Below are 19866 nucleotides of genomic sequence, written 5' to 3'. Positions count from 1 at the left end.
CAAATTTTATGAAATTGACTAGCAAAATAGTCTTGAATTTCAATTTCGATCCTGGAAATGGAATCAGGACAGGAAAATTAGCTAAGGGTACAGTTTTCATGTCCATCGGAGCAAGTTGAAAAATTAGGGTTTTGGCTATATATGGGGTAAAGGTGTCATTTTCAATTCATTTTAACCCTCCAAGTTTGAAATTTCAAAAAGCCTTCTGTGAAGAAAAATGGTGGTTCCCACTCAAGTGCATCGATTCAAGCACCAGAGACAACAAAATCGACCTCGGATCTATGAGCCAGCGGTAAGTGATCAATCTTAAGCCTATTATTCATTTCAACTTTGAATTTTGATTTTTTTTCACATGTTGAAGTCGGTCTTTCTCGTTTTGTCGTGCGAGACAGGATCCTGTCTCGTATGACAAACTGATTAAGTTTGTTTTATCGTTTAATGTCATTAGTTTTTTTGTACTGCAACTACCCTTTTGTCGTGTGACTACATTCAAAAGAGCCCATTTTGTCGTTCTAGGGCTAGTCCCGTGTCGTATCAGACTGTTTTGTCATACGCAGCCTATTCCTAACTCGTACGAGTCGCTGCCTCTGTGATGTTTTGTTGTTTGAAAAATAGTAAGCCTTTTTGAAGGTGCAAACGTGAAATTTTGATTTTGCAATTGATGTAGTTGGATTTGCATGATGTTTTGCTTCTCTTATAGGCTAATTTGAAATGTTTATTGATGCGTCGTTGTTTGATTTTTGCAAGTTCGATCGCCTCATGTGTTGTTCAGATGTGTATATCCACCTACGATGACATTAGTTCGTCAGTTATCTAATGTTGACCGGGCACATATAGATTTGTGCGGATTGACTCATTTTCTCGAGTTGCCTGATATTCGTGTGAATCACAGTATGCTCACTGCATTAGTTGAGAGGTTCCATTCAGAGCATAACACGTTTCATTTACCAGGTGGAGAGATGACGATCACTCCCAAGGACGTATATAAGATTCTTCGTATCCCTTTTGTTAGGGGTAAGGTAGATTATGATGCAACACAACATCCTGGGCTACTAGCTGTGAGACAAGTATTTAGGGATGCAAACATTCTGACACGTTATATCAGTTGGGACGTGATGATAACCAGGTACAGTGAGGACTTTCCACTGGCTTGCATCTTGGCAGGTTTCATCGGCTGCTTTGTTATGTCAGATAGGGTACATCAAGGGTTTTTATGTGGATGGGCCAGGATGTTGGAGAGACTTGTGGAGAACCCCCAGAGGTTAGGATGGGTTTCATGTATATTGGCACACATGTATCGCGAGATGCATGAGATTGTCTACCGAGAGGGGAAGAGTATGGCTGCAGGAATTTTGATTTTCTAGGTATGGGCCTGGGATGGGGACCTAGGTTATCATATGCCCTGGGCATGCAGGAGTTGACTGGGTCACAACGACTGAGATGGGATTACCTGGATGATATTGCAGATGCGGGGGTATTGCCCCAGTATAGGGATTGGTTTCCGCAACATCCTTTCCTGAGATTTACTGATCTAGCAGAGCAGGCACCTCATATAGAGGAGGTTGAGGATGATGCCCCTGCATAGGCACAGGGACAGGGACAGAGGCAGGTACAGAGAGTCGAGGCTCTAAGGCAGACAGGTGGCGATCCTAGTGCTAGCAGCAGCAGGGTACCAGTTGGTGGTAGGCAGCAACAAAGAGGAGAGAGTGGATCCTTAGGGACTGTTGGCGTGAGACTTAGCAGAGCAAGGGTTCCAGAGGGTGGTGGAGAGGAGGAGAGAGTAGCTCCAAGACAGGTCAGATAGAGGAGAGAGGAGTAGGGGGGAGCTGGAGGCGGAGAGCCTGCGAGGGATCAAGGGGCTGACACAACGCGGTCGATGAGAGCACGCTTAGCGGGTTTACAATCACAGTTGACAGTGGCACAGACTCAACTGGCAAAGCGAGACGAACAACTAGTAGAGCTTAGAGAAGAGAGAGATTGTCAGTTAGTCGAGCTCAGAGCAGAGCGCGGTCGTCAGGGCACAGAGACGAGGGCAGAGCGAGACGCTTTGCAGAGGAGGTTCATCATCAGACGAGTCAGACAACCTATTATGTCGCGGCTTATAGCATAGCAGTTCTAGTAGCGTAGCAGGTTGTATCATATTCTCAATATATGGCTCGATCAAAGGGAGCTCAGACACCTAGGCAGGATCCGGGTCAGCAGGCTCCACCTCCTCCACCACCTGGCGATGAGGGAGAGGCAGAGAGATAGATTTTCTTTTTGTACCTCTAAGATTTTTTTCTAGCCCTTACGATTCTTGCTCTGATGGGAGTTTGTATATGTTAGTTGACATTATTTTGTACCCTGAGACTTGATGATTATATATACGAGATCTTGATTTGACTTTATTATACTTGTGTTGATCAATTTATGAGATGATTTTCTATATGCTTTATTCCGTATGTATGCATATCTATCGAGTATAGATGAATGAATGCAAATGGAATATGGATGTTTATTTTTGTTTCTTTTTCATATGCAAATAAATAATGAAAATGAGTAATGAGTAATGCAAATGTTTATTTCTATTCATGCAATAATATGAATGCAAATAAGTAATAATGAAATGTATGGATCTATATAAGATGCTTATGTGTGCAACTAACATCTCAATACACAAGTACTCAATCAAAGAAATGCTGATGAAAAAGAGACCACTTTGCTGAGAAATGATGAATGCCTCAAACTCTCATTCAAAAGACAAAGAGATCATTGTTATCATGCCGAAATTACTTTTTAAATGCATAAAATTTAGAATGAATGCAACCTAAACCTAGTCACTAGATTTGGAATGCTTAATTATCATCATTGAGCGTTTTACAAACATAGCAAGCAAAATAAAGTTCCTTCCTTTTCATATGCAATATTAATTATCTTGTCCGCAATGACCCTTTTTTCGTTGATATCCTTGGACAGATCACGCATGCATCCAGATTGCACATTAAAGAAATTCCCTCAAATAGACAAAGAAATGACTCCAACCTCCCTGTAGCATACAAATAAGCAGAGTCGAGGTATGTGTGGCGATTTCACCTTGATGTGAAGGCTCTTATCATAGACACCTAGCTGATTAGATGTTTCCAGATCATCGAAATCATTCCTACAAGAAGAAAACAAAGAAAATATTATGCCCCCAATCCTTGCACCTCTTAGTCAAGATAGACTTCCCCGAGTTACTCAGAGGAAATAATAAGGCAAAGCCAATGTAAAAGACAACAAACAAACAAAATTTCATGCATATCTCAAACAATTTAGTGATTGTTTTCAGTAGTCTTGTTTTGCTTGTGTACTCAGTGATAAAACTCTTCAGTAGTTAGGAGATAGGTGACTGACTCAGAGTGGATGATCGGGTACCACTGGCTGAAAGATGACTCGGGTGTTACTGCTTAGGACATGTAAATTGATCAGTCGATTACCCTAAGACTAGGACAGTGATCAATTTCAAGGCATGAGGGTTCTAAAAGAACCAGGATGCCATGAAAGTGACTAAAAGATATGTACAAGTGAAAGCAAAGATGTAGGAAAGCGGGAATGCCAACACTGCGTTGATAGATGGAGCGCTTGAGTACAAGAGGTGCCTATTTACCAGGTTTTCACCTGCTTGGCAAAGATTTTTTTTCTCTTTTTCTTATTAGGACTTTTTCTGATTTTTAGGATTTCTTCAGGACTTTTTCTGATTTTTAGGATTTCTTCAGGACTTTTTCTGATTTTTAGGATTTTGTTCAGGACTTTTTATGATTTTTATGATTTTGTTTAGGACATTTTATGATTTTTTATGATTTTGTTTAGGACTTTTTATGATTTTTATGATTTTTTAATGTTTGCCCCTAGTGTCTAGCAAGACAAAAGGGATTTGAGTACATGAATGGATAAGGGAATAATGGTGGATGCTTTCAAGGACTATCTCACAATGTTAATCTAACATATGGACCAGATATAGCAGTGTAAAACAAGGATTTTAGCGATGTAAAGCAAGGATTTTAGCGATGTAAAGCAAGGATATAGTGTAACGAAGCCATATGGTCTAAAGAAGTGGCCATGTCAAGAGGTTTGTGGAAAGCATGTTTTTGCATTTTGTCCATAGTGTTGATCAAGATCAAGGACTAGATCTAGATAGGGGACAAATAGGATAGTGAAGATCAAAGGTGGTAATGAAGGATGTAAGTGAGCAATGGATAGGAGCTCAAGGGTCTGGATCAAGTGTAATGGATAAGACACATGAAGCCTGCAAAGATCCTTAACATTGTCAAGATCAAAGGTGGAAAAGGGATATGAATATAGATAGAGAAAATGAGGGATAATGGAGGATGAAGGATAAGAGATGGATGTACATGGATGGAACTTTCCCCTAGTGTAAAGTGCAAAAGGATAATGGATTATGCATGATGCCTGTTTGCCAGGTTTTCATCATGGTACTTGCCCAAGGCGGCACAAGAAGTGGTTTTCACTCATGGACGAAATTATTTCTCTTTGCTCTTTTTTTGGAAGATAATGGAGGCATGATAGGGGATGGAAGAAGGACCCCATCGTCTCGCTTCTTTGGATGGTACCCTTGGAATATGAGTTACAATAGACCAAGGCTATGAAGGTATGCTCAAAGATGTTGGTGGGATAATGAAATGAAACTAGGGCAAGGATTTATGCAAAGGATTGGATAAGAGGGATGGAAGGGTGAAAAAGAGGTGTTGGATAATGGATGGGATGTTGGAAGAATTGTGTATGGATAGATGGAAATGCTGGAAAGATCAACATTGGCACACGCCTTGAGGGATGGTGGACATATGGAGGAGAAGTGAATCTTAGATTTTGAGATTTGGATGGAGAAAAGGTTACAGATTTTGGGGCACAAGAACCCAAAATGGATGAAGGAGGCGATGGAGGAATAGACTCGGAAGGTTTGGATGGAGGAACAATAATTTTGGATGCCAATTTTTATTTTTCTTTAGACTATTGTGCTTCAAGCAGTCACTTAGGGATCCACATGGTTTTTTATTTTTCATGCTTTTGTAGTTCCTTAGAGCTCATTGCTTGTACAAATGCCTTAGGAACCCATATAACTTTTGACTTTTCTTCTTTCTTTGTGGGCCTTTGTGGCATTTTGTATTTTGTATTTTTTTTTGGATCATATTTTTCTTTGTTTTGACATGTCGATTAGATGGGACATGTTGATCCTTGAATACATGTGGATTACTTGACTTATGACTTTTATGCTTGGCATCCAAATTGCTTAGAGGGAGATGTGTGGATAGATATGAATGATATGGAGGTCTTTTAGATGGATGGAAGGTACTCAAAGATGTGTGCCTTTGTTGATCCTGCATAAGGGATTGAGGGATATAGGGACCCAGAATAGATGGAAGGGGTGAAGGAGAAGGCATGTATTTGGATTTAACTGGAGAAACGTAGGATTTATGAGAGATACCAACATCTTGAGAAATGTCCCCAAGGCCATGACCTTTAACATCTTCTTTAATATGGAGGGGTTCTTGCTTGTGGAGATCTCCCCCTTTGCCTTTATAAATATTTTGACTTGTAGGATACACTTTGCTTTGGAAAGAAGGCGTGAGTCCATTATGAGATGGAAGTGGAATGTAGGGAATGATAGGATCATGAGAGGGATTTGTAGGCATGATGGATCCTTGAGGTGAACATGGAGAATTATGAAAAGGAGATAAAGGGATACTTTGATCTTGAGACAGAAGAGGACCATTGGATAGAGTAGGAAGAGTGTCTGACTCTTCATTTTGAATAGGATCATTTGAAAAGGTGGAAGAGGCATCATGATCTTGCTTAGAAAGTGGATTAGGAATGATATTTGGAAGGATGCTTTGCTCTTGAGATAGAAGAAGTTCATCTTGGAAGAAATGGAAAGGTATAAAGGGGATCATCATGGGATTATATTGAAATAGGATCTTTTTCAATCATTAGATGGGATTGAGGAGTTTTGGTGTCTTGATCTTGATTTATGATAAAACTTGTTTCTTCATTTTTTAGATTATCCTCTTGACATGGAGTCACTTCTAAGGATGGGGTAATATTGTTGATATGCATGGAGGATTCTTGGAAGGTGTTCATGTTTTGGCATGATGGGGAAGCATTTTGAGTGAGACTCTCTGGAGTGGGTACGTTTGGAATTGGAGTGCATGATGGCATAGGATCTAGGATTTTTAAATCTTTAGAGGAACTTGTATCAATATTGGCATTAACTTGGATTTCTATAAGAGATAGCCCTTGAAGGTAAACATGAGAATTTTTATTGTTTGAAGGAGATGAAGACATCATGGAAGGGATGGAGGCCATATATGGAGCCTTGCTCGACATAGGTTCATGATTTTGATCATGCTTAGAAGTAGTTCCTTATTTTTCTTTAGGTGAGTCATTAGGATCTTCAATTTTAATGACACCATTATCGATGAGATCTTGAATCTTATGTTTTAATTCCATGCATTTCAAAGTCTTATGTTCATTTTATCTATGATATGCACAATACTTACTCACAGATTCACATCCCCATGTGGTATTTTTAGGCAATATGATAAGATTATGCTCAAGAAGCTCTTTCAAAGTCGACTCAATAGATTGCCTCAAAGGTGTAAACTGTCTATCTAAAGGATATTTGGAGGAAGTGTCTTTATGTCTTGGTGAAGGTGTCTTGTGAACTTGTTTGAGATTTGGCTTTTGATTGTTAATTATTTGTTCATTTTCGATTGTCAAATCATATAATCGTTTTAGCATTCCTTGAAGTTTCTCACTCTTGATATCATGCATTTGTTTCTCAAATGGAGTCATTGATTTATTTTGTTGGATTTTCATGTCATATATTTCTTTCTTGATATCTTGAGTCATTTGAGCCAAGGTATCCATGGGAATTGGAGATAAGGTAGCCATTTGCAGTTGATAGCGAGAGGTGTTACAGATGTCAAGGTGAGATCAAAGCTAGTTGTTCGTTGAGGCTAGAGGTTGATGTTCAAACTTATGTGGGTGAGATACATTGATTCTGATTTTGAATCAAGGCTAAGTAGCCTAAGTGATACTTGAGAGTGAAGTTTGGACACCAGATTGGTTGATTGGATTAGGTTGATTGAGCTAGCTAAGAGGTAACCAACAAAATCATGCAATGCAACGACAGGGGTACACTATCAAGATTGTTTATGCTCAGAATTATGATGTCCAATTTTATGCTCATTGTAGACTGATTTGAGCAGGTTTGATTGTATTGACTGACAAGAACAAGAATTCGTACGACAGAGTTTGTAGACCCAGACGACAGTTTAGCTGTTTACAAATGATAAAGACAGTATTTCGTATGAGTGGCTGTCTGATTTCGTACGACAGTTGGGCAGACTCCAAACGATAATATGTTGAATGCTACGTATTTTTGTACAACAAAGTTTAAAAGGACATATGACTGTTTCTGTGACTCGTACGACAGAGTTTGTAAAGCCAGGCAACAAACTATGAGGATCAATGAAAGCTCGTACAACAATAGGTATGTAACAGGACGATATTTCAGCAGGTTCATATGACAGAGGACTGGACAAAGACGAAATTCTGACAGACAGATTTTTTACGACTGACGAGGACCAATTTTTGATATAGGATTGATTTTCAATGACCGACAGGGACTAGTTTTTGACACTGACAAAGTTTATCACTGAGTTATTTGGTATTGTTTTCTCCATTTTTAGTGTTTCAGTTTCAGTTTTAGGGATGAAAACACATAAGACACGCAAGATGTTCAATAATTCCAAGCATAGCATGCTAACCCTATGGAAGTTGGCTTAGAGAAGAAAACCTTTGCTTGCTAACTTAGGTACACACCCAATAGCTAATCAGAATATGGCCATTGAGTCTGACACAATGGATTCTCAATGGCATATTAGCCGACTCCAAACGCTAATGGGGGCACGATATGGCAAGTGTCTTGGGAGAGTTACTATCTCTCTTGCATAAAGATTATCAACCTTTCGGAGGTGAACTGAGTAGCTTCTAATCTTATAGTTCTTAGTCAAGAATTCTATTTGAAATTACCCCTCGAAGTCATGCAAGCATGATTGAGGCCTATAGCCCAACAAGGTATCGAAACAAGCTGTAGTCACGTAAACGTGATTGAGACTGCAAGGCCCTACAAAAATGCTAATATGAGAGATCTTAAAGAGAAAACTCAAATAACTCCATCCTTTGAGACTTTAATCATTAGAGGCCTATTTATTATAGTGAGTTGGAATGCTCAGGTCCAGCTATACTCACTTGGGTCGTTCTCACAGGGTGATTACTTTTTCCCACTGTGACAGGCCCGCTAAAGGTACACAAATCTCAATTTTAGGAAAAGCCTCAAGGGTCTAGATTTCTGATTGTCTGTAAAAGACAAGAGCATACTCCCCTACCTCTCAAATTTTTCTGAAAACACAAAAGACAAATTTGTTCATTAACCAGATAGCAATTTAAGTGCCTAAAAATGAATTTAAAGAATACACGATGTTTGGTCGATTTTATTTAGGCAACCTGCAAAAACAACGCATCAGTAGTCATGTTGTTTTTATTCTTTGATAGGCGTATGTGTGATTGATAAATTCTTTGACAAGCGTTCTGCAAGAAACTGGTTAGGCTGTGAAAATCTCAGGCAGATAGAAGACAATTCAGGGTTAGTGTCAATATCATCAAAATTTAATTCAAAAAAAACCCTCATAAGTAATTTGTTTTTAAAAAACAAAATCCTAATCTAACCCCTCCAACCTGCAAGAAATTGTTAGAAACCTGCAAGAAGAAAAAGTTAGTGAAATATCAAATCTCTTGGTGGGCTTACACAAGCCTAATTTCAAATCGTGGTTACAAAATTTTCACTCCTAATGCTGAAATGCCCTGAAATTTGACTGTCTGAAATTTGGAGGATCCTCCAAAAACTAGATTTTGCATTATAACTCCTGTAGGTTCGAAACCCCTCTCAAACATCCTGACAATATATATGTCACTTATACTTAAATGTTATATTCCATATATATATTGACCTTCAACAAGCCTAATTTCAAGCAAACTCCTAAAAAACAACTCTTTGTTTTTCATACAACAAAACAGTAACTCGTACGAGTATTCTCACCTAACCATATGAGAATTCTCATAGAACCGAATGAGTAAACACATAAGCAAATGACAAAGCAGATACTCGTACGATTATTCCCACAGAGCCAAACGACAAAATACAGAATCAGATATTCAGAGCAGAAATTTGTACGATAAAACAAAGACCTTGACAAAATGTTGTATGATGTAGTAATAACACTCGTACAATATTTAACAACGCTTGTACGAATGAGACCTGTAGGATAAAAAAAGATTTTGAGGTCAAAGTATTGAATTTCGTGCCCCACGGTGGGCGCAAAAAATGTGTGTGTGAAAAGTGGATCTGTATCTATATCTGGAATACACAACACTTCAATTAAGTCATTAGATGCATGGTTAGTAAATAAATAATCAATAAATAATAAACCATTACAAAGTGACCTATTGCCTTCTAGTAGATGGGAGTTTAGATTTCTCTCAGATTGCTAAGCTATCCAGTGACTAGACAACAACTAAACGAAGGATTTTTAAATCTATATGAGCATGAATATGAGCTAGATGAATGCAAGATTAATCTAACATGATTTAAGCAATATGTGAATATTTAAGCTAAATGATTTAAGCAATACGGAATAACTAATATGCAATATCTCAATGCAAATTCTCAACGAACCTAGAGAAAAAACAACATAATAACAATATATTCTCCAAGATCCTTGAATGAGAGATGAGAGCTTGAATTTATAGAAAATTCAAAAAGAAACCAACGATTGAGATCAAATGATGATGAGCGGTCAAGATTTTCCAAGAGAAAGCACAATCCAGGTGAATTGATGTGATTGGATGCTTTTCTCAATTTTAAAGGAAATTGAACTAAAATTAAGATAAAATCAAGAAAAAATTGATTTATTCTCTATTTCATTCAATTTTAATATTTAATTGTTTTATTTGCTTTCTTTGAGATTATTTATCAATTTTTAATTTGTTTTTCAAGATTATCTCCAATTGATTTTTTTTTCTCAAATTTTAATTCTTTTTTCAAATTAATTCCTCTTTTTGATGATTTAATGGCAAATTGATTAATTTAATTAAATATACAAAAGATATTTAATTAAAATAAATAAGATAATTGTTTAAAATGATTTACTTGGAATGATTTAATTAATATTGAGTTATTGATTTGCCATGTGACATTTGATGATTAAATAATTGTTTGTGTGCACAAGATTTATTTAATTGCCTTTGGTTAGGACCTTGGTGATGTTGTCGAGATTAGGGGCTCATGGTTTAGACGACCATTTTTAGGGTATTACAGAAAGACCGAGGAACCTACACCTAGTTATGGATGCGAATCCATTACGGACCTAAAGAGAAGATTGTCATTTATTATAAATTTTATTACTTGATTTTGTGAGCACATAATAATCTTGTTTCCTACTCCTAGTGTACTTGGTAGGTGAATGATCTGAGAGGTATTGCTTGCCTAGTTAACATATGATTCTTCATTTTTTATCTTGTTTTCTCGTGTGAGCTATTGTTGAATATAGAAGTTCTGAGGACTCGTTGAGAAGAAGATGCATAGTTTTGTGGAATTTTCTTATTCTCTTTGTTGTTGGTCTTAAGCTATGAATATAGTTTTGAGGAGTTGTTTGGAGAGGTATGAGATATGGTTTGTGGCTTTGGGAATATTCCCTTTGTTGTGGGAATGGTTGATTTGTTTGATCTACCTTTGGTATGAGAGGTTTACATCTATTTATGTCATATTTCATTTGATTGAATGTTAGATGTTGATATCCTTACAATATAAGAATGGTGAAGGAGATCTGATATTGCACCACTTGGTACATGTCAGTGTGAGATGAGGATATTATTTGATTTGCAGGTTCTCTCTTTGTTCTTGTTTTTCTTCCTGGATGTTTGTATACACATGGTTGTGTGTGAAGATCTTGGGAGAGATATGGAGATTGATGATGAGAGAGGTATTGTGGCATATTTGGTTGTAGGATTTTCAAATCATGTACATTTTCTTGACACTATGTGATAGAGGAGTTAGCACATCTTCTATGTGAAGTATTATGTATAAACTTAATATGCTTCTCTCTATTTTTTGGATTTGACATTACTCATGTAGTGGAAGTTTTTGGATATATTCCCAATTATCCTCTATGATATCCTTGTTTGTTGATTATTGATACAGTGATGAGTTTGCATGTTTCATTGGATTTGGATCTATAAATATGAAAGTTATGGATTGGCTACCCATTTTATTGTAGTGGGATGACTCAGATGTGGACTATCTTTATCCACAAGATTATTTTAGCGATGATATAGACTTTTTTAGTTGTCCTTGTCTATAGACATTTATGCATTGGTAAGCTGCTTTGAGATAGGAGGTGAGATACAATGACTTGATTGCAAATTTATAGTTGATATGTTGATGGCATGTAATTTCATCTATCCCACTCCATACTAAGGACCTTTGGGGAATTAAACTATGAATTGAATAGGGAATAGCTGGGGATTGATTCAGACTAATCGAATAGGGCTTGATCCCCTCCCCTCCAGAGCCCTTAATTGGAATCGAACAGAGCTTGATCTGATTGATTGAGAGCAAGCACTTGACCTCGACATGGGTTGGGAATTCTACTTGGTTGATTAATTGTTCGAGGCTATAATTGGCCTATTTATGGCGGTATACCTTATTTTGAGTATGGATAGCTTGGATGAATTGCAATTTGTTGTGGTTTCTATTCTAGGTGTTATGAGAAAGGTAATTTCTCAGAGCCTTTGTTATCATTTGAATTTGATGCTTATGTTCATGTAGAGATTCATGAAGGTTTCGGTGACAATTGACATGGTTCACCTTGGCATGTTCCTTTTCTTCCATATGTGGCATGTTGGAGGATGTGAGGAGTTTTTTGTTTGATGGTGGTTGTTATTGTTGCTTTTGTAAGAATATTGTTGGAGTATGAGAACATGGTGAAGATTTAGATGGTACATGCATGGCTAAAGGATAGTTTTCCCTTGTTTGTGATTCTTATGGTTGTATTTATAATGTGTGATGTCAAGTGGGAGAATGCTAGGATTAAGATGTCATCTACCTTGTAAATCTTATGACATGGTTCTAGCATCCTTGGACAACATTTTAAGGCACTAAGGATGTATTGGAAAAATAATTTGTAATAATTAATTCTCATCATAATTTTACATACATTCATAAGGGGTGATAGGTTCTACTAGTAACGATTAAAGTGTGTTTGTGAAATTTTTTATTTAATATCGTTTTCCCTGCTTATGGATGTTTAGAATAAAATATTCAATGACCTAAGAAAGTGGAAAAAGAGTGACCTATGGGCTTCTCCAAGTGGGAGCATGGAAGAGACAACACATGTCTCTTGGTTTTCGATCATTTACTACATTTATTATAATGTTTAGCTTACAAGTATAGGTGTACATGTTGGAGGGAAGATACTAGAAGCTAATCTGATGTCTGAAAATGCTTGATGATGAACGCTTCATGGATGCACAAATACTTTAGGTATATAAGTGTGTTGGTTGAAAATTTTGTAAACTGGGGAAGTTCACAAAGCTATGGTTTGAGCCATAATACATGACATTAAATCTCTCCTAGTTATAAGGGAAGGCTCCCCCTTTGATTACTACTCTTTTCTACTTATAAAAAAATTCTAACTATGACTCCTAATCTAAACTTGGGTGGTACATCATCTTATTCTCTTTTATTGGAATAGATGTTATTCTTTTCACTTTTTTTTGAAAAAAAAAATACAATTATAGCAATAATGATTTAATCAACTTCAAATTTACTATGGAATAACTCAAATCACACTAATGAAAAATACAAATAAGAAGCAAAGTTTTCATGAAAGCACAAAGTCTTATGTTTCTCCCCCGAGATGAGAAAATAGTACTTAAGCACAGAGTCTTCAAAACACTATAATCCTATCAACCTTTGAACAATAACTTTTGTAACCCGAATATGAACTTTCCAAGATAACAAGACAAAGCACAAAATATTTATATTGATACTCACTCACGATTTTATCATTTTGTTACTTAAAATAAGAAAATAAAGCTCAAAGTCTTTAAATGGTTATCTCTATACTAATTCTACCTTACAAATGTTCAGATGGAACACAAAGTTTGCAAAACATGATTTATTCTAATCTTTAACAATACTTCTCCGCAATGCTTTTACTCTATCAACACAAGATTTTACAATAAGAATGACGTAAGAACACTCTCACCATAAACCACAATGAATCCAACACAAAGTCTGAATGCCAAAGATGTCTTATTATTTGATCAAGTTTGCAAAATAAAGATATGAACTCAAAGTTTCATTTTTTCTCTTCACTTCGACAAAGTTTTGTTGCATAAAATTAAAGATGAAAATACAATGAGCACCCTTATATATATAGCAAAGGGGCAAAGAGCTAATCTAGGAAAGCTACAACAATCTATGACTAAGTCAATAAATCTCAGTCCAACTTAACTTAGAACTTGTGCATGTTCTAGATGCAAAAACATATACAAAATGACACTTGAAGTGTCTAATACTAGCTACAAAAATGCACCTACAACTTCAGAAATGTAAAACTACTAAGTGTCACCAGAAACTCAATTACGATCTTGTTTCATGAGTTCTTCAAACTTTTGTAGGACAATCTTCATTTGTTCTTCATCAGGTCCTTGAGTATGACTTGTGACAACTTTGAGTCGAGTGATAGAATCTCCAAGGCCAACATAACATCTTTTGTGCTTCTTCAAAAGGGAAGCCAAGTTGTCTAGATTAACCTAAAATTCTATTAAATCGTCAATTGAAGTTATTGAGAAAATTTCTATATCAACCTCTTCTCCAATGAGCAAGTTGAATTCTTTGATGATAACATCGTCATGAAGAGGCTTTTGATTTTCATCAATGAAGTCCTGATACCTTTTTAATGATTTCCTTTCCTTTATTACTATGTTCTTTTTGGGCCTTTCACATATCTTGATAAGCATTCCTAAAGTGCTTATCTGATGTTCTAATTCTTCCTTTTGTCCAATATACACGTCTCTTGGATGGATCACTCCATTATCAATCAAAACATCCAATTGAAAATCTTCTAACTTCAACCATGAGTTGAAGTCTTTCTCTTGTGCCTCTAATTCCTGTTAGAGTAGATCCAATGTTTTATCTACTTCAGACTTAACACCCTCCAAATTGTTAATCAAAGTAACAATAGAGCATAGAAGATGTGTTCCTTGACTCATCATTATGTCCATCCATTCACCCACCGATCTCCCTCATGAGGTGACTTGCTCAACCTATTTGGTGACTTTCTCATCGCTTGATGAAGTAATTGGCTCAATTACCTCTGATGACTTCATATATCTTAATCAACATAGTGGTTAGTCATTTCACTTGTTTCTTAATCTTATCCTTTTTTACTTTCTCTTCATTGTACATTGCCACAAGATTATCAAAATATGTTTGAGCATCTTCCACAATTCCCTCATGATTTTGTTTGCCTAGCTCAATTATTTTAATGACATAATATATAGCTTGAATCTTGTCAATATATGTCTCTGGAGGAGGCACTGCAAGTTCAACATATTCATTGTTTGATTTATCCACTTTCACCCTAGACAAAGTTTTAGCCTTCTTGTAACTTTGGGCTTGTCAAGAACCAGCTGGCTAAAGTCAAAGTCATATGGGGAGATGCATCACTTCTTTTTCTTTGGAGTATTAGAGACTAACAAGGGTGGCAAAAGTGTTTCATCTTCAACTCCTATGAACAATACCTATGATGAAAGTTCTTGATTCAGTACACTTGTAGTCATAATGGGAGGAGTATAAGACACAATTGTAGGTGGGTTCTCTGTGACTGAAATTTTGGGTGCAAGTTTAGTCTCTAATACGAATTTATCAAAATCTTCTAACACAAAAGAAGACACTTTGGACAAATATAGGATGAAAACATTTTCAATATTATCATGTGGAGTGTCTAAGGCTGACTCATTGGTTGTCATGGAAGGAATGATATGGATTACTACACTAGGAACGTCAGATGCATAGGAAATAGTGGAACCAAAAGGAATAGGATTAGAAATAAGAACTTGAAGATTAAAACCACCTAGAGTATTGTGAGATGCATGAGGAATGGATTCTTGTGTCCTCTCAGATTGGGAAGTACTAGGAATTTCAGGCAATCCTTCCTTGTCATACTCCTCTTCTTGTTCTTTCTTTGATCCTTCTTCTTCTTCTTGTGGCTCCTCCTCAAGCAATCCTTCATTAGCTTCTTCTTCTATTTGAGTATCCCGAGCTAATGATTCCCATTGACTCCTATATTTCCCTTTTCCAATAATAAATTGGAATTTGTGAGCCTATAGGGTCGCTGAACCCTGCCTGTTCTTAGTCCTTAATTCAAAAGTCTTTCCCACTAGTCCTGCAGTATCATCTTCTGATCCCATCTAGAATGTCTTTAGTTGAATTCCTTTTTGTGTTAACTAGACATTAATATATTAGAAAGAAGACTATGGAACCTGTCTCTTATTGAAGTCATTTCCTTTTTCTACCACTAGATGATAGGTAGTGGTGAATCTGCAATCTTATTCTTCTCATACTCTAGATCCAAAAAAATTCTATCATCTTCAAAATTCTTAGGAATATTACAATTTTTAGGTTCTCAATTTGTTCAATAGTGAGACGACAATAATCAAGCTTTCTTATATCCTACTTTGTTCTATAGTTTATCTAGGTATCTTCTACATGGTCAACATGAGTATATCTTTTCTTTAACTTATTCTTCATGCCCCTGTAGTCAAAATATTTTTTAGCCTTGAACAGCCTCATCGTAACTGTTCTCATTTTCTCATCCATGGCCTTGGCCTTGTAAATTGAATTGATTGAATATCTCTCAATGGTGAGATAAAACTTGAACCCAAGCTTGTGTGAACCTGACTGGCATTCATGTACTACTACCATCTGACGAGCCAACTCCATGAGCATAATCTTGTTTGATGGGTAACTCAGAAGCATTAAGGGCTCATCATCGTAGCATCTTACTTTGAAGTAGGTGAAAGTAGGGAATTGTAGGAGCATGCACCCATACTAATTCACCACATTCTAGGCTTCATTTAACACCCTCTTCTTCTGGAGATCCTTATCAAACACACACATGTAGTGATAGAAGAAAGAATAATTCACTCTTCTAAAATGATGTAAACTATTCTTTAAAGTCAATTGAGAATAATATTGATATACTGGAATTTGGCTCCTATCCCCTATTATAGATAGCCCTAGAAATTGCCTCATTGAGGCTGCTGCATACACTAGATATGAAATCATATAAAACTTCAAAGTAGTTGGGACCTTGGTAAGTTTCTCACACAAAGAATCGATTATTTGTTTACCACAATAGATCTTTTTCTTATCTTGCTAGATGATATGGATGTATCGATACATCCATTCATGATATGTATGTGAAACAAGAAGCCCTTTCACCCTACTAAGAAGGGTAATCAAGTCATTCACTTCCTCAATAAAGTCATTTTGATAAGTAGTCTTAGTCCATCATGCAATAGTGGGCCTTGGAGACTTCAACCAATTATCATTGATATTCCTCTTGCATTTGTGTGAATTATTGTCACAATATGCTTGAGTTGTCTACATGTCAATATTGGCATATTGATCAATATTCAAAATTTGAAAATTGTATCACAAAAGTCCTCATACAATTTAATGAGATTTTTATTTCTTTTTGCATCCTTGACAAACCTACTTACTATATCAAACCTATTAGCTAATGCTATCACAAATTCAAGGTTTTGTGGTGACATTGGATAAGTTGCAACTAAGTGAATACCACTATTAATAGTTGCCTCCATCTTGTAATACTCGGGTGGTTTTTTAACTCTCTTGAGAAATTATTCAAGATCTACATGATTGATCTTTGTGTCTCTAATGTTGTCAATATTAGATGACACTAAAGAAGGTGGGAAGACCGGATGAGGATCATGCTTCTTAAACTTCATGGTTTTCTTGCTTGGAGATGGCTTTGTCATCTGACTCTAAATACAATTGCAACATTTTGAATGAGATCAACACCATGCTCAATTTATCATGTTCACTTTATTATGGTTCCTAAAACCCTAATTTTTTGGTAGAACAAAATTGCCTTTGGGGGAAAATCAGATTTGTAACCTTGATTTACATGTGTGTGCACTTGGTCTAAAATCGGGTTTACAAACCCAATTTATACCTAAAATAGGTGTGATGCAAGAAGTGCATTTTAGACTTATAAGTCCAAATTTCATTTGGGAAAGATGGAAAATCACAATGGTGGAAGGTTCATACAAAAAAGTGGTGTAGATCAGGTTTACAAATCGGATTCACACCATAGTAAACAACAAAGTAAAATGATTCTAGTTTTGGTGCATATTGGGGTTGTAACCTCAATATACACCATGAAGGAGGGAGTTGGTGTAGATTGGGGTAATAGCCCCGATATACACCACGAACACAATACCATTCATTAAGTATTGATGTGCATGTAAGGAAGGGTTACAACCCCAACCTACACCTAAAGGTAAGGACTGGGTATAAGTCGTAGTCGTAACGCCACCTTACACCAGTAACAGTGACTTAGATCTTTAGCATATATCGGGGTCATAACCCCGACATATACCAAATAATGGAATTTTGCGTATGTTGAGGCTACACCACTAACATCCACTGAACAATAGAATTTAGATTTTGTGGTCTTCAATGTATTTGGTGTATGTCAGTGATACAACCCTACCATACACTAAACAAAAGAACTCGGTGTATGACGAGATTGTAATCTTGACATCCACCAAAAGAGATGATTCAAATTAAAAACATTATTCAGGGAAGGAAATCCTGAACAATCAGGTTAGGGAAGAACATAAACCCTAAAACAAAACAAGAAATTTAAAACAAGAAAGAAAGAAAGAGGTAAATGCATATCAAAAAAGGGAAGATCGTAAATCGACTTCGACTCCTAGATCTCCATATCTTGACAAAGCTTTAGGTGCTCATGGAAATATGGAATGCAAAATGACCCAAAAGAAATACAAAGAAAGTTTAAAAGCAATAAGAAACTGAATTGGTTTCAAAGACTTAAATAACAAATGAGCTTCAAACATGCGAAATAAATGGTGTGTTTCGAGGTTGTAACCCAAAATACACCAAGATGTGTATTTTGGGCTTACAACCCCAAAATACACCTGTAGGGTGCATTTCCATACTCAGGCGCAATTTGAACCTATAAGTTTCGTTTGCACCTAAAGGCAAAAAGAGGTGTAATTCAGATTGATAAGTCCAAATTGCACCAAAAAGACCTAGACTAGTGAAGTATTAGAGTTTAACTCCAACATTGCACCATTTTGGGAAAAAATTTAGAAAGACAACTTTAAGTTAATTTTCAAATTAAAAAAATTAACTAGGATCGAGGAACAACCATGAAAATCTGAGTAAGACTAACAAGGTGAAAAATTGCCTCGAAAAATGAACTCAGAGAGTTAAATTACGAATTCGAACAAAAATTCATAGGGGTTATCTAGTTTTTATATCATAATAAAAAACATGGATAATAGAGTGATGTCAAAATGAGTTGATAGGATGTCTTTATATAGGGTTCCCTAGGTAAATTATCAATTGGGCCGACCTCCAATGGTCAAGTGTAGCCACAAGGACCAAATTCCATCAGGATGATAAAGGGCCTACCCTGTTTTAAATTGGGGCCTGTTTAAGGGGTACTGAGACATTTTGGGGTGCCCTAGTTCAGACCAAGGTGCTCCATGCCCTGGTCCTCTAGCAAACAAGACTTGCCAATTAGCAAATATGGAAGGGACCTCCGAGATGAGGCCTACTAGATGGTGTTCATGACATCAAGGGTTAGAAAAGGAGCCAAAATGGACCTAGAGAGGGGATAGAGATAGGACATGCTAAAGTAGGAGCACAAACATGGAGGTGTAAATTATATCAGTTACAATTTACAATGCTAGAATATCTCCTATATATGAGGTGCATGAGATGGACTTTGTGTGTAAGAGGCTTATAGCTATTGTGTTACCTTTGAATCTTTGGTTGGTGATTCTCCTATGAAAAGCTTTCTTTTCAAGTATATTTTAATATTTTATCAATTTCTAAATAATATATTGCATAACTTTTTAAAAACTTCAAAGTCTTGTTCTACCCAATCACCTTATCAGAGTAAGTTTGCTAAGTTTAGCAAGGGATCTTCACATGCAATGGTTATTGATTGATCACACTTTTAGAGAATTCATAGACACACACTTTGATGGGTTCGTGGTTCAAAGTTTTGTTGATGAACCGATCCCAAATGGAAAAAGGGTCTCGCTTTGTAAATATATTTCATGGTGACATCAACAAGTACTACATATTAGGAGCATTTAATGGAGGATACAACTCATTTTAAAAATACCTAGATAGTATGGGAGGTCATCAGAAATAAATGAATTAAATGCTCTAGGTGTGCATATAGTCATCACCTTTCTATCTAGCCTATTTGCATTTGAAAGATGAGCTTAAAGTTGTTTGAGAATTTTTGAGAAATGGCAAGTTTGCAGGCATTTAAGAATCAAGTTTGAAAATAAATCTTTGGTTATTCTTGTTATTTTGGCCAAAATATGGAATCTTTGCAAGTTAAATTGAAAGGATTTTCTTGCATTTGTGCTCATAAATACTCATTTTTTATATATTCCTACCACACTGCCTCT

The sequence above is a fragment of the Cryptomeria japonica genome, chromosome 3, assembly GCF_030272615.1.
Source record: "Cryptomeria japonica chromosome 3, Sugi_1.0, whole genome shotgun sequence".
In the NCBI taxonomy this organism is placed as follows: domain Eukaryota; kingdom Viridiplantae; phylum Streptophyta; class Pinopsida; order Cupressales; family Cupressaceae; genus Cryptomeria; species Cryptomeria japonica.
Note: the sequence above shows the minus strand (reverse complement) of the source record.